Genomic DNA, 11,707 nt, shown 5'->3' on the forward strand with positions numbered 1-11,707 from the left:
TTGTGCTCGGAAACGTACTAGGAGCCAATGTAGGTCTTTCAGGGCCGGTGCTATGTGGTCTCGGAGGCCGCTCCCTGTCACCAGTCTGGCTGCCGCATTCTGGATTAGTTGTAGTTTCTGGGTCACCTTCAAAGGTAGCCCCACGTAGAGCACATTGCAGCAATCCAAGCGAGAGATAACAAGAGCATGCACCACTCTGACGAGACAGTCCGCGGGCAGGTAGGGTCTCAGCCTGCGTACCAGATGGAGCTGGTAAACAGCTGCCCTGGACACAGAATTGACCTGTACCTCCATGGACAGCTGTGAGCCAAAATGACTCCCAGGCTGCACACCTGGTCCTTCAGGGGCACAATTACCCCATGTAGGACCAGGGAGTCCTCCACACCTGCCACAACAGAATGTCTAGGCACCATTTCTCCCTGCCCCCCAACTGTTGTTGTTGCTGCTGCTATTGCTGTTGTTCATTTCATTTCTATACCACTTTAAATTTTTAATAAAAAATCTCAAAGTAGTTTTGAAACATCAAAAAAAAACAATCCAGAAGAAAACAATTTCAAGCTTCAATGAAGATATTTCAGATCCTTCTCTAAGTGATATTTTGCTTTCTCCATATTCATTTACCTACCTAATTTATACAGCTGCCCCATAGCAGAAGGACTCTAGCAAACCAATGTTGTGTAGCGATTAGAGTGTTGGACTAGAGGACCTAAGAGATCAGGGTTCAAATCCCCACCCAGCCATGAAGCTCACTGGGTGACCTTGGGTCAGTCACAGAAACTGGAGCAGGTCCAACTGCGACCACGTGGAGATCTCTGGATGCCAGGCTGCCATCCCATCAGTTCCAACCAGCATGACCAATGGTAAGCAGAGTTCGAAATTAGCCAGGTGCCAGGCTCCTTTTGCACCTATTGGCCACTTGTGATCAAGTGAAGATGCCCAGGATGCATGCCTGGGGATCATTGGATCTTGACAGTTTTCACACACTAATACCACGTCCTGTAGAAGTCTATCAGTTACGGTATATTTTATCCACACAATCAGAGTGAATTTTGGGGTGGGGGTGGGGGGGGTGAAATGCTTTTGCTGTGCAGCCTAAGCAAGAGCAGTGAACGACGTTATAGTTAATTGTTGCAGCTTGTCCTCATCACACTGCCCTGCTCACAGTTGTGAAGAATATTCCCAAGTTGTGAATGGTCCATGTTACCATTAAGAAAAAGGGATAGGAATAGGCCAGGGGTGAGCAAACTTTTTCAGCAGGGGGCCGGCCCACTGTCCCTCAGACCCTGTGGGGGGCTGGACTATATGCCCCACAAATAACCCATAGATGCATTTTAAATAAAAGGACACATTCTACTCATATAAAAACACACTGATCCCCCGGGCCTTAGTTTGCCTACCCATGGAATGGGCCAATACAGTTGTACCTTGGATCCCAAACACCTTGGTACTTGGACGTTTGGCTACCAAACACCGCAAATCCGGAAGTGAGTTTTCCGATTTGCGAAAGATTTTTGGAACCCAAACATCTGATGGGGCTTCTGTGGCTTTCGATTGGCTGCAGGACCTTCCTGCGGCCAATCAGAAGCGGTGCTTTGGTTTCTGAATGTTTTGGAAGTCGAACGGACTTCCGGAACGGATTCCGTTCGACTTCCAAGGTACGACTGTATATAAATATTTGGACTGTCCCTGGATCAAATGACGTTTCTTCTTTAAGTTCTCAAAGTTCTTAAACGAGCTCAAGGTTGTCATCTGAACTAGCCAGATGTTTAACTGAGAATCACGGTCAGTCAAAATAAGACTTTGGAGCAGTCTTGCCCAAAAAATGGCAACTGGACACTTTATTTTGCCAACTGTAACCTTGGTTTGAAGAGCCATTTGGCGCCTAGCTTATACATCTGCGTTTCTAACACTGGATGATGCGAGTTGTAGTCCAACATCTCAAGGGCGTTACTAACAGAAGGCACCTCTGATCAAAAGTGAAGCACAGAAGACCAATGTTAGAGCAAAACAGCCATCTCATCAAAGCAGCAGGAGGTTCTCCTAATGATTATGGATCCCTCACTTTGGCAGGCTTATCCTTACAGAGCTGGCTTCTGTCTGGCAACAGAAATCAAGAATTTAAATCAAGAACCTAGAAGGTCATCTGTCAACAAAATGCTCTGATGTGCTGCCGCAGCCACGAGGAGCACGCTACTCTCTCATGCCTCGCTCACTTCAGGGCAGATTTGGCAGGTAGTCAATAAGTTGATGATAAAACCATCATCGCTTTAGCTCTAGCCTTTTCATTATAGTGAATGCTATACTCCAGAGCAGGGGTCAGCAAACTTTTTCAGTAGGGGGCCGGTCCACTGTCACTCAGGCCTTGTGGGAGGCTGGGCTATATTTTGAAAAAAAATATGAACAAATTCCTATGTCCCACAAATAACCCAGAGATGCATTTTAAATACAGTGGTACCTCGGGTTACAGACCCTTCAGGTTACAGACTCCGTTAACCCAGAAATAGTACCTCGGGTTAAGAACTTTACTTCAGGATGAGAACAGAAATTGCACGGGGGTGGCACGACGGCAGCGGGAGGCCCCATTAGCTAAAGTGGTACCTCAGGTTAAGAAGAGTTTCAGGTTAAGAACAGACCTCCAGAATGAATTAAGTTCTTAACCCGAGGTAACACTGTAAAAGCACACATTCTACTCATGTAAAAACATGCTTATTCCCAAACCATCCGCGGGCCGGATTTAGAAGGCGATTGGGCCGGATCCAGCCCCCAGGCCTTAGTTTGCCTACCCATGCTCCAGAGAGCACCAGGAAACTCTTGTTAGGGGGCTTTACTCAGCCCACCCCCCAAGAGAACAACAATCTGGACCCGCCCCTGCCTCTCAGCCTACCCTACCTCACAGGGTTGTGGTGGGGGTTAAATGGAGGGAGGCGAACAATGCACCTTGGAGACAAAAGTAGGGTTTAAATGCAATACATGATGATGATGATGGAAGAAGTGAAATAGCATTCAGTTCCCTTCAAGGCAAAGGAAGCAGTAGCCTGTGGGGAGGAGAAAAAATACCTCGAAATCCAAAGGACCAACCCGAAATGTCACAAAATAGTGGCAAGAACAGGGAACGGCCATCACACCTGTCCCAGAATTCCCTACTTCCATTCCCCAGTGACTCCCTGCTAACCATGGTTTGCACATTCTGGCTAAGGTGATGACCATGGATAGTCTTAACCATAGCCAAGATGGCGTCGAGGAGGGAGGGGGCATTTTGTGTAAGAGGGGAGTCACTTGGGGGAGGGAACACACTATCACACAGTCTCAAAACCTTTTAACCCCGGTTAAGAGGTTGAGGCAAGACATCTGTACCCATCCGAAGCGAATCCTAACCAATTCCCTTTGGGCAGAAACGAAACAGTTTACTGTGTTTATTTCCGGTAGAGTGCGTAGCAGCTGCCCTCTGGTGCTAGGCATATTTCTAAAAATCCTAAAAACGGGTACTTGAATTCTCCCTTTTGCACTACAATCTTCCCCACCCACCCTACAGAGTGTTTCTGATGGCTTGGGTTATATAATTAGCCAATTTGAATGTCCTGTAAAATTAACATCCCTTTGCATTTCCAGTTGCACTGGTAACAGTTCAGAAATGGCTTATGTCAAAAAGGCTTCGCTCACAAATGAATAGCTCCTCTTTGAAACCATTTTTAATGCTTTTCACTGTCTGATGGGGAAAGGGCGAGTTGTTCTACCTGCATAGCTTGGTCAAATCAAAACCCTCCCCTTCTCCCTAACATCTTTCCTTCTCCTTCTCCTGAGAGCAGAGTGTCTGTATTCCCTTTCAAGCAAGCTGTTTAGATGCGATAAGGCGCCTGAATTTTAATAGAAAACACACTTTCTAAGTCAAAGGGGTGGGGTTTTTTTAACGGAACAGGTCTCTAAAAACACATAAAACTAACTGCAATCCATACTATGTATTTCCCCCATACAGAAAGCACACACCCATTTCCAAAAGGGAGAAAGAAAAGAGATGTCTCTTAGAAAATATCATGAACAAAAGTGCCGTTTATAGCCAGTGACCATAAAACAAATTTGCATGCTGTTTGGTACAAATCACATGTCACTTGGTGCTCTACTGATAGGGGAACATGAATGCATAAAAGATCCCTTTTGCATTACATTCTGGTAACTGGAGAGGCTGTTTGTGTACTTTATAGGTAAGAAAACTCTGCTTCGTCTGCCGCTATCCATCCACATGTTGCTCAGAAATGTACAGTTGATTCCCGCCCTTCACCACATTACAGAAAACCATCACCTCCCAATGGCCAGCGCATAAATGTTTCCAATGAAGCAGGAGCACAACTTGCTCCCAAGGCGCATTGATCTATTTTGCACATCCTCCAAAAGTCCCGCAGCAAGAAGCATAACGAGCAGGCACCCCCAGGTCTATAGGAATGCAGAATTCAGCTCCGTGCAAATTGTCAGGTTCTCATTACAAAGAAGAAGCAATATTTGACAGTTCTTACAGCTGCCAAAATACGTTTAGAAATGAGAGTGCAATGCAGAATGAAATCCCAGGACCCAGTGGGGTGGCTGCATACAGGCACATAGGAATGTATATTGCTTGCATGCAGAGGCCCCTGTGGAAGAGAATTTGCCACATTGTTTGAAAGGTATGTTGTTTTCTCTGCAAGATCCATTGACGAGGAAACCATTCTGAATGTGTGGGTGAGCAGGCCACACAGGCTTGTGGCAGTGATCTACACCTAGCAAAACGGGAAGTGAGCAGGAGAAGAATGGACCTACTCCACACAGTCTTCAAGATCCAGATGCAAAAAAAAGCAGACCATATATACCCAGCCGCCAGATCTGTTTCTGCACGCAGAGGTCTCTCCACCCAGCCATCAACAGATGTATCCCAGCGACCACATCACACCAAGTAAGACAAAAGAATCACCTTGCACCTTCAACCAAATCTGGAATTTTCAATGGGGGAAGTGGGATTGTACTCCTGCAATAACTGGCTCTTCCATACGCACTCTGGATTCACACATAATACTAAACCACAGGCTAGTGTGACGGGTACCCAGCCCAGCAACTTAACCTATGCCTCCTCTCCTCTGGGCAGCTGCTGCCGCTGCCGCTGCCTCTAGTCTCTGATCTCTCTCCCCCAACCGCCCTCCTCACACCGTCCCACATGGGCCTGGGACTTGTCTGTTCATTCCCAACTGCAAGGGCTGGTGGACTGGCTGGGCTTCCTTACCCACCTGCTTGCTTGCTCCAAGGTTGCCTTGGCTCCTGGCAACCAGCACCCGCTGACCAGTCCCAGAGGCATCATTCGCCTGTGGAGCTTGTGGCCAGGGCGGCTGCAACAAACAGCTCTGCAAGGCTTGGGGAGGCAGAGATGCGAGAGGGCTTTGGAGGAGGGAGGGAAGGAAAGAGGGACAGAGGCCAGTGTTGCCCACGGTACCCCTGGCCATCATTCAAGGCACCCCAGGGTGCCATGGCACACTGCTTGAAAACCACTGTCATAGATGAACCAGGCCTGTGTGCAGACAAGCTGTGTCTATGTAGACACTCTCCTGTGCCTTGTAAAGAGAGCATCAGCAGAGAGAGCTGAGCAACAGGCAGAGGTTGAGAACAGGTACAATTCTGCACACAAACACTGCCCCCTGCATCCTCCGATCCGATTAGCTAAACAGGGATAGAGTTGTTACGGACATTGCAAGAGCAGGAACGCTCATTGTTCTGGACTTCCTCTCCTCAAAGTGAAAGCCAATCGCACCCATGCCAGAAACGCTACACTTTTCAAGCAGACCAGGTGTAAGTCTCGATAAGGCAGGCACTGTTATCTCACAGCATCCAACGCTGCGCTAGAGAATGGGTGCATTTTGTTTGGACTTGTGACATTTCCCGATCTTAGCTTTTCCTGAAGCCACAGTAGATGCAACTTAAGAAGAAGCAGCTCATTTTTCTAGCGCTGACGTAGATGTCCGGTGGCTGGAGAGATACCGGCTAGTATCGTACTTTTCTATCTGTTTGGCTTCTGTGCAGTTGGTACCAAGAAGGTTGAAGTGGGTGTCAGTTTTAGAAGCGAATTTGGGCAGGAGAAGGGATGCAATTTGTCATCAGCAACAATCCAACGGATATTTATTTACTTTTGTTTATTTTGTTCTATTTCATTGATATCCCACCCTTTTCTTCCAGGAGCTCAAGGTGGAATACCTGGTTCACCCATATATCATGAGACACTCGTGGAAGGAACATTGAAACCTCTTTACCTACCTTGTAGTGTACACATACCTTCCAACATTTCCCCAATGAAAATAGGGATACCCTATTCTATCATCTATCTATCTATCTATCTATCTATCTATCTATCTATCTATCATCTATTTATTTATTTATTTATTTATTTCTCACCCATCTGACTGGGTTGCCCCAGCTACACTGGGTGGCTTCCAACATATATCAAAACATAATAAGACATTGAACATTAAAAAAAAATCCCCCTACACAGTGGTACCTTGGTTCTCGTACTTAATCCGTTCCGGGAGTCCGTTCGACTCCCAAAACTGTTCAAAAACCAAGGCGCAGCTTCCGATTGACTGCAGGAGCTTCCTGCAATCAAGCAGAAGCCGTGTTGGATGTTCGGCTTCCGAAAAATGTTCACAAACCGGAACACTTCCGGGTTTGCGGCGTTCGGGAGCAGATTTGTTCAACAACTAAGCCATTTGAGAGCCAAGGTACCAATGTACAGTGGTACCTCTGGTTGCGAACGGGATCCGTTCCGGAGGCCCATTCGCAAGCTGAAAGGAACGCAACCCGCACCTGCAGGTCATGATTCGCCGCTTCTGCGCATGACATCATTTTGCGTGCCTGCGCATGCACGAGCGGTGAAACCTGGAAGTAACCTTTTCTGGTACTTCCGGGTCGCCACGAGATGCAACCTGAAAAGGCTCAACCTGAAGCAAATGTAACATGAGGTATGACTGTATAGGGCTGCTTTCAAATGTCTTCCAAAGATTGTACAGTTACTTATTTCCTTGGCTCCGGGGTCGCATAACTCCATACCGTCCAACATTTATCTGATGAAAATAGGGATGTCCTACCATACACTTCACTATTTCTCTGATGAAAACAAGGGCATTCTAAGGAAAAGTGGGACATTCCCGGGTCAAATCAGAAACTGGGGCTGCTTCTGTAAATCTGGGGCTGTCCCTGGAAAATAGGGACATTTTGAGGGTCTGGTGTACAGCCCAGAAAACGCTTTATTGCTCCGTTTTGCTGAATGCTAAGCAGGCTCTCAGGAAATGAAGGGGGTTTGGGGGACGGGGGAATCCAGTAGCAAATTGTTTTCATGCCCAGGTTTGAGCTCTGTAAAGAAATTGGCCCAGACAGACGTTCTATTCAGGATGTCCATATTAAGGGAATCAAAACCCAGGAGATGAGAGCTAACACCATTCATTCCCTTGCCGATCAGAAGGATTCAGATGGAGTCGAGCATGTGACCCTTCCCTGTAATGGGCTGCAGTTCAAAAAGTGTCAGGATGATTTCCCTCCTGGCTGGCAGCCACAGGCAGGTTGAGAAGAGAGATTCTGCTACAGTTGGAGAAAGAGCTTTAGAAACCAGCAATACAAAAAGTCTCCATTCAGCTTGGAGAAACCAGAAAGTCGTTCCACCTCTTAAAAGGAGATCAAGTAACTTCTCTGAGGTCTTTTGCCAGCAGCAGCAAGCAAGGAAAACGTGGGAATTTTGATTCTCAAGCCCGATACCAAGGCAAAGGCTGACCCTGAGTTCACTGTACAATTGCTAACTCAACCAAGGCATCATTTAATACGGAATTGAGCATCTATTTTAAGTAATCGGAAATAAAAAGCTACGAAGTATCTAGCCGTGGCATGCGCTCGTATTCCTGTTTGAAAATCTCTATGCAATGTACAAAAAGAAAGAAACGCAAACACAACAAAATGATGCCACAAAAACAGAGATACAACACTAAACCTGGTAAAACAAAACTTTAAAGATGTATAAACACATGCCAAAAACAGGAAGTCAGTACTACTGGCAATGTCCCGTTCTCGTGGGTCAAGGGAAAAGAGATCCCTTTGCAAGACAGCTGAATCAACTGACAGATTCTGCTTTGGGGTTTAGGTGTGGACAAGACATCAGGACAAGTTATGCAGCCAAAGCAAAAGCGGTCTGTGCTCAAATCCAGGACGGTGCAGACTGCCTCTGCTCCACCCGCAATGGATTGATTTGCACCTTTCTGAGTTTGCACGAACGTAGTTTGGCAAGAACAAGCATGCTCAGCCCCCCAGTGACAGTCTGGAGGAAGCACCCTAACATTTCTACCAGAAAGAAATGGAAACTGCCTTTTACAGAACCACCTAGAGCAGGAGTCAGCAAACTTTTTCAGCAGGGGGCCAGTCCACTGTCCCTCAGACCTTGTGGGGGGGCTGGACTATATTTTGAAAAAAATAATGAACGAATTCCTATGCCCCACATATAACCCAGAGATGCATTTTAAATAAAAGCACACATTCTACTCAGGTAAAATCACGCTGATTCCTGGACCATCCACAGGCCGGATTTAGAAGGCAATTGGGCTGGATCCGGCCCCCGGGCCTTAGTTTCCCTACCCATGACCTAGAGTTAAGCCTTGGAGGCAAGCTACAGTGATGCTCAGGCTGAACTGCCAAAGTAGCAGCAACCATAGTTGTTAAGTAGAGCAGGAACATTTCACCTTAAGTGCTAGAGACAGAAGCTGAGATGGGAGGTCACAGGTGGAAGCTTCGGTAAGATGCATTCATCTGGCCCCTCTCAAAAAAGATGGATAAAATCATCCAGCCAATTCAACAACGGCAACAAAAGCCAACAATTGTGTGAACTGTCCATAGCAAAACCAGTCCCTTTATTTTGCATTTCTTCTGCCCCGACTAAAAAGTGCTTGCTGGTGCACGAAGAGTGATATCCAACATTAGAGTAAGCGCAGTGGTTTCCAATAGGTCTACTCCAAGCATGTATTTGTTGGCTATCACTGCAAACCATTTTGCAAACTCTTAGGCACAAACTGAGGAATTGAAGGGAAGCCCTTGCCTACCTAGGTAATTATTGTCACCTTGTGGTCCCAGTATTTAACTTTTTGCTTGTGTTAGTTCCACAGGAAAGAACAGAAATACTTAGAAAGTGAACTTTCCATTTATTTTTAAATCAGAAAATTCACGCATACTATAGCAGGCTCAAGAATGTGACAGAAATCTTGTCACATGTTTGCATGACTCACCTTTTGGCCTGAGTGCTAAACACTGAACGGCAGCCTGCAAGGAACAACAATTTGGCTAATAATAATAATAATAATAATAATAATAATATTTATTATTATTATTGCCTTGACTCCCTCCATCATCTTTTTTTGGGGAGGGCACTACCTTTTTGAGTTAGACTCCCTGCTACAAATCCATCAGTTCCACCCATGGCAAAACACCAGGCTCCTGCTTCTAACATTGCCACATGTTAACATCTGATGTTCTGTGATAAAGTTCAAGGCTGAAGTTGGTGGAGCTGCCTGTCATTAATATCTACAGAGCAGATAGAAACCACAATCGTAAAAAGACACCCTACACAGTATATTTAACAATAATTACCCATGGGTATTGTTACTTACAGCTCAAGAGGCCGTGACTAAGTGTTGCTAAGCAAGCCCATAACCAACAGGTACCACATCATAAACTGGAACACAAGAACCCCCTAGAGAAGTCCTAACTAACCATCACTTATCCAGCCTGCTATGGAGAAGTTTCCCTGGCGCTTTTCCTTGACAGAATAAGCAACTGCTCTCAGTTTTGTACTCACAAACACTAATGCAGATTAATAAACAGACAGAGAGATGGAGAGGTCACCATGGGCTGAAAATGGGTCACGCACCTTAGTCAAAATGGATGGTGGCTAATTGTGGTTAAGAGTGACCATACATTTAAAGTGCACCCCCTCAAAAAATCTGTGAACTGTAGTTAACCCCCCAACAGAGCTATGATTCCCAGCACCCTTAACAAAACACAGTTCTCATGATTCTTAGGAAGTGAGTGCTTGAAATGAATGGTGTGTACACAGCACAATAAGACATTCCCTGCAATTAGGAGCAGGGCAGAAAAGGTAGAAATATAGCTAGTTACTATTACTTTTCTATATAAATGTAAATAAATATTCTCGAAGGAATTCCAGGCAGTATCTCCCCCCCACACACACACGCACACCAACCCTGCAAGGTAAGATAGGCCAAGAGATAGCAGCTGGCTCAAGGTCACACTGGCCAAGTGGGGATTTAAAGCCTAACCTCCCTGTCTGTTGCTCTAACCACTACACCACACTGCTTCAGCTGAGAAAGAACGCACGGAGGTATACATCTTTGGGGGAGTTTTTATTGCCCCTTCCCTGATTCTGAGAAGAATCTGGAGCACTAGCTGCTGTTAAAAGGCAATGCAATCGCCAGAGTTTAAAGGCTGCAGTCCTATGTCTTACTCACAAGGAGGTCCTGTTGCATTCAACGGGGCTTGCTCTCAGGTAAGTGGGGTCAGGACTGCACAGCCTATTCGTGGAAAGATATAAAAGCTTGGGGGCGGGGGAGGAAGCTGGGATTTCCTCCAAGGAGCACATTTATCTACTCCAGGAAGCAATAAAAAGCCAGCAACTACAATCCTTCCCTAGTTTTGTTTATATATAAAAAACAAAACCAGCTGACAAGATAGATCACAGGTGTGGTAAGTGAGCGAGCGCTCAGGTTACAGGGGAAGGGAAGCGGAGCAGCGCACGTCTCGGCTGGACAGGGCGGCGGCGGGCGGGAGCGCCTGTTACTGAACCCGCGCCCCCTTCCATCTTTCACAAACACGCGCGGCCATTTCACACGTTACGCTTTTCCCGAGCAGCGGACGCGGAGAAAGAGAGGGAGCAAAGGCGCGGGTCTCGGGAGCTCCAGGGCGGAAAATAGACGGGGGGGGGGCGTGGGTGTGGCACCAGCTTTCCCCCCTCTCCCCACCCCTTTGGAAAAAAGGGGAAACCCACCAAGAGACACCCCCCCTCCAAAATCTTCCAGGAGAGCAGACGGCGCCCCCCCCCCCGACGCTGTTCTTCGCACGCCCTCGACGCCCAGAGGGAGCATGAAAGCAGGGAAATGTGGATCTGGGCCCCAGCGGGGTTGGGGGCGACCCCCCCTCCTGCCTCTCTCCCCCCCCCGGATTGTGGGGGGAGGGACCCTTCCCCCGCTTCCCCCGACGCCTTTTGTGCGCCTCTTACCGCGCTGCTGGTTCCTTCCCCTCCGTTCAGCCGTCTCTCCTCTCCCTTCCTTCCCAGGGAGGACAAGAGCCGCCTGGTCCGCGCAGGGCGTCCGAGCCGACGGGCGGGGAGAGCGGCGAGGCTGCCGAGAGAGGAGCCGCCGACTGAAGCGCCCTCCGCACGGCCCGCTGCCGCTTCCAAAGTGCCCGCCTCTGCCTCGGCGGCTCGGTGCGCTCGGGGCTTCCCGCGGGCCGCAGCGCCCTCTCCTGGACGGCCCGGGCTTCGCTCGCTAGTGGACGAAACCCCGGGGAGGGGGAGGACGCGGCGCGGCCGTTCACACGTGCAGGATGCGCGTCGCGTGGTCTCGCCGCCGCGGCTGAGAAATGTGGATCCATGTGTGTGGAACTAAGTAAGAGGATTAGGGCGGCCGCCAGGGAGAGAAAGTTACCCTTA

At 47.8% G+C, this 11,707-nt stretch overlaps 1 protein-coding gene across 2 annotated transcripts in view; it reads right to left on the reverse strand.

Annotated features, from left to right (window-relative positions):
* The window catches only part of EPS8 (epidermal growth factor receptor pathway substrate 8), a 154,211-nt gene extending 142,741 nt beyond the window's left edge, over positions 1-11,470 (reverse strand). For both annotated transcript variants that reach the window (XM_053404998.1, XM_053404997.1), the window contains exon 1: positions 11,276-11,470. The gene's annotated coding sequence lies outside the window, so the exon portion shown is untranslated. The remainder of the gene's footprint in view (positions 1-11,275) is intronic.
* Positions 11,471-11,707: the final 237 nt, after the last annotated feature.

This window comes from Podarcis raffonei, chromosome 10 (assembly GCF_027172205.1).
Source record: "Podarcis raffonei isolate rPodRaf1 chromosome 10, rPodRaf1.pri, whole genome shotgun sequence".
NCBI lineage: Eukaryota > Metazoa > Chordata > Lepidosauria > Squamata > Lacertidae > Podarcis > Podarcis raffonei.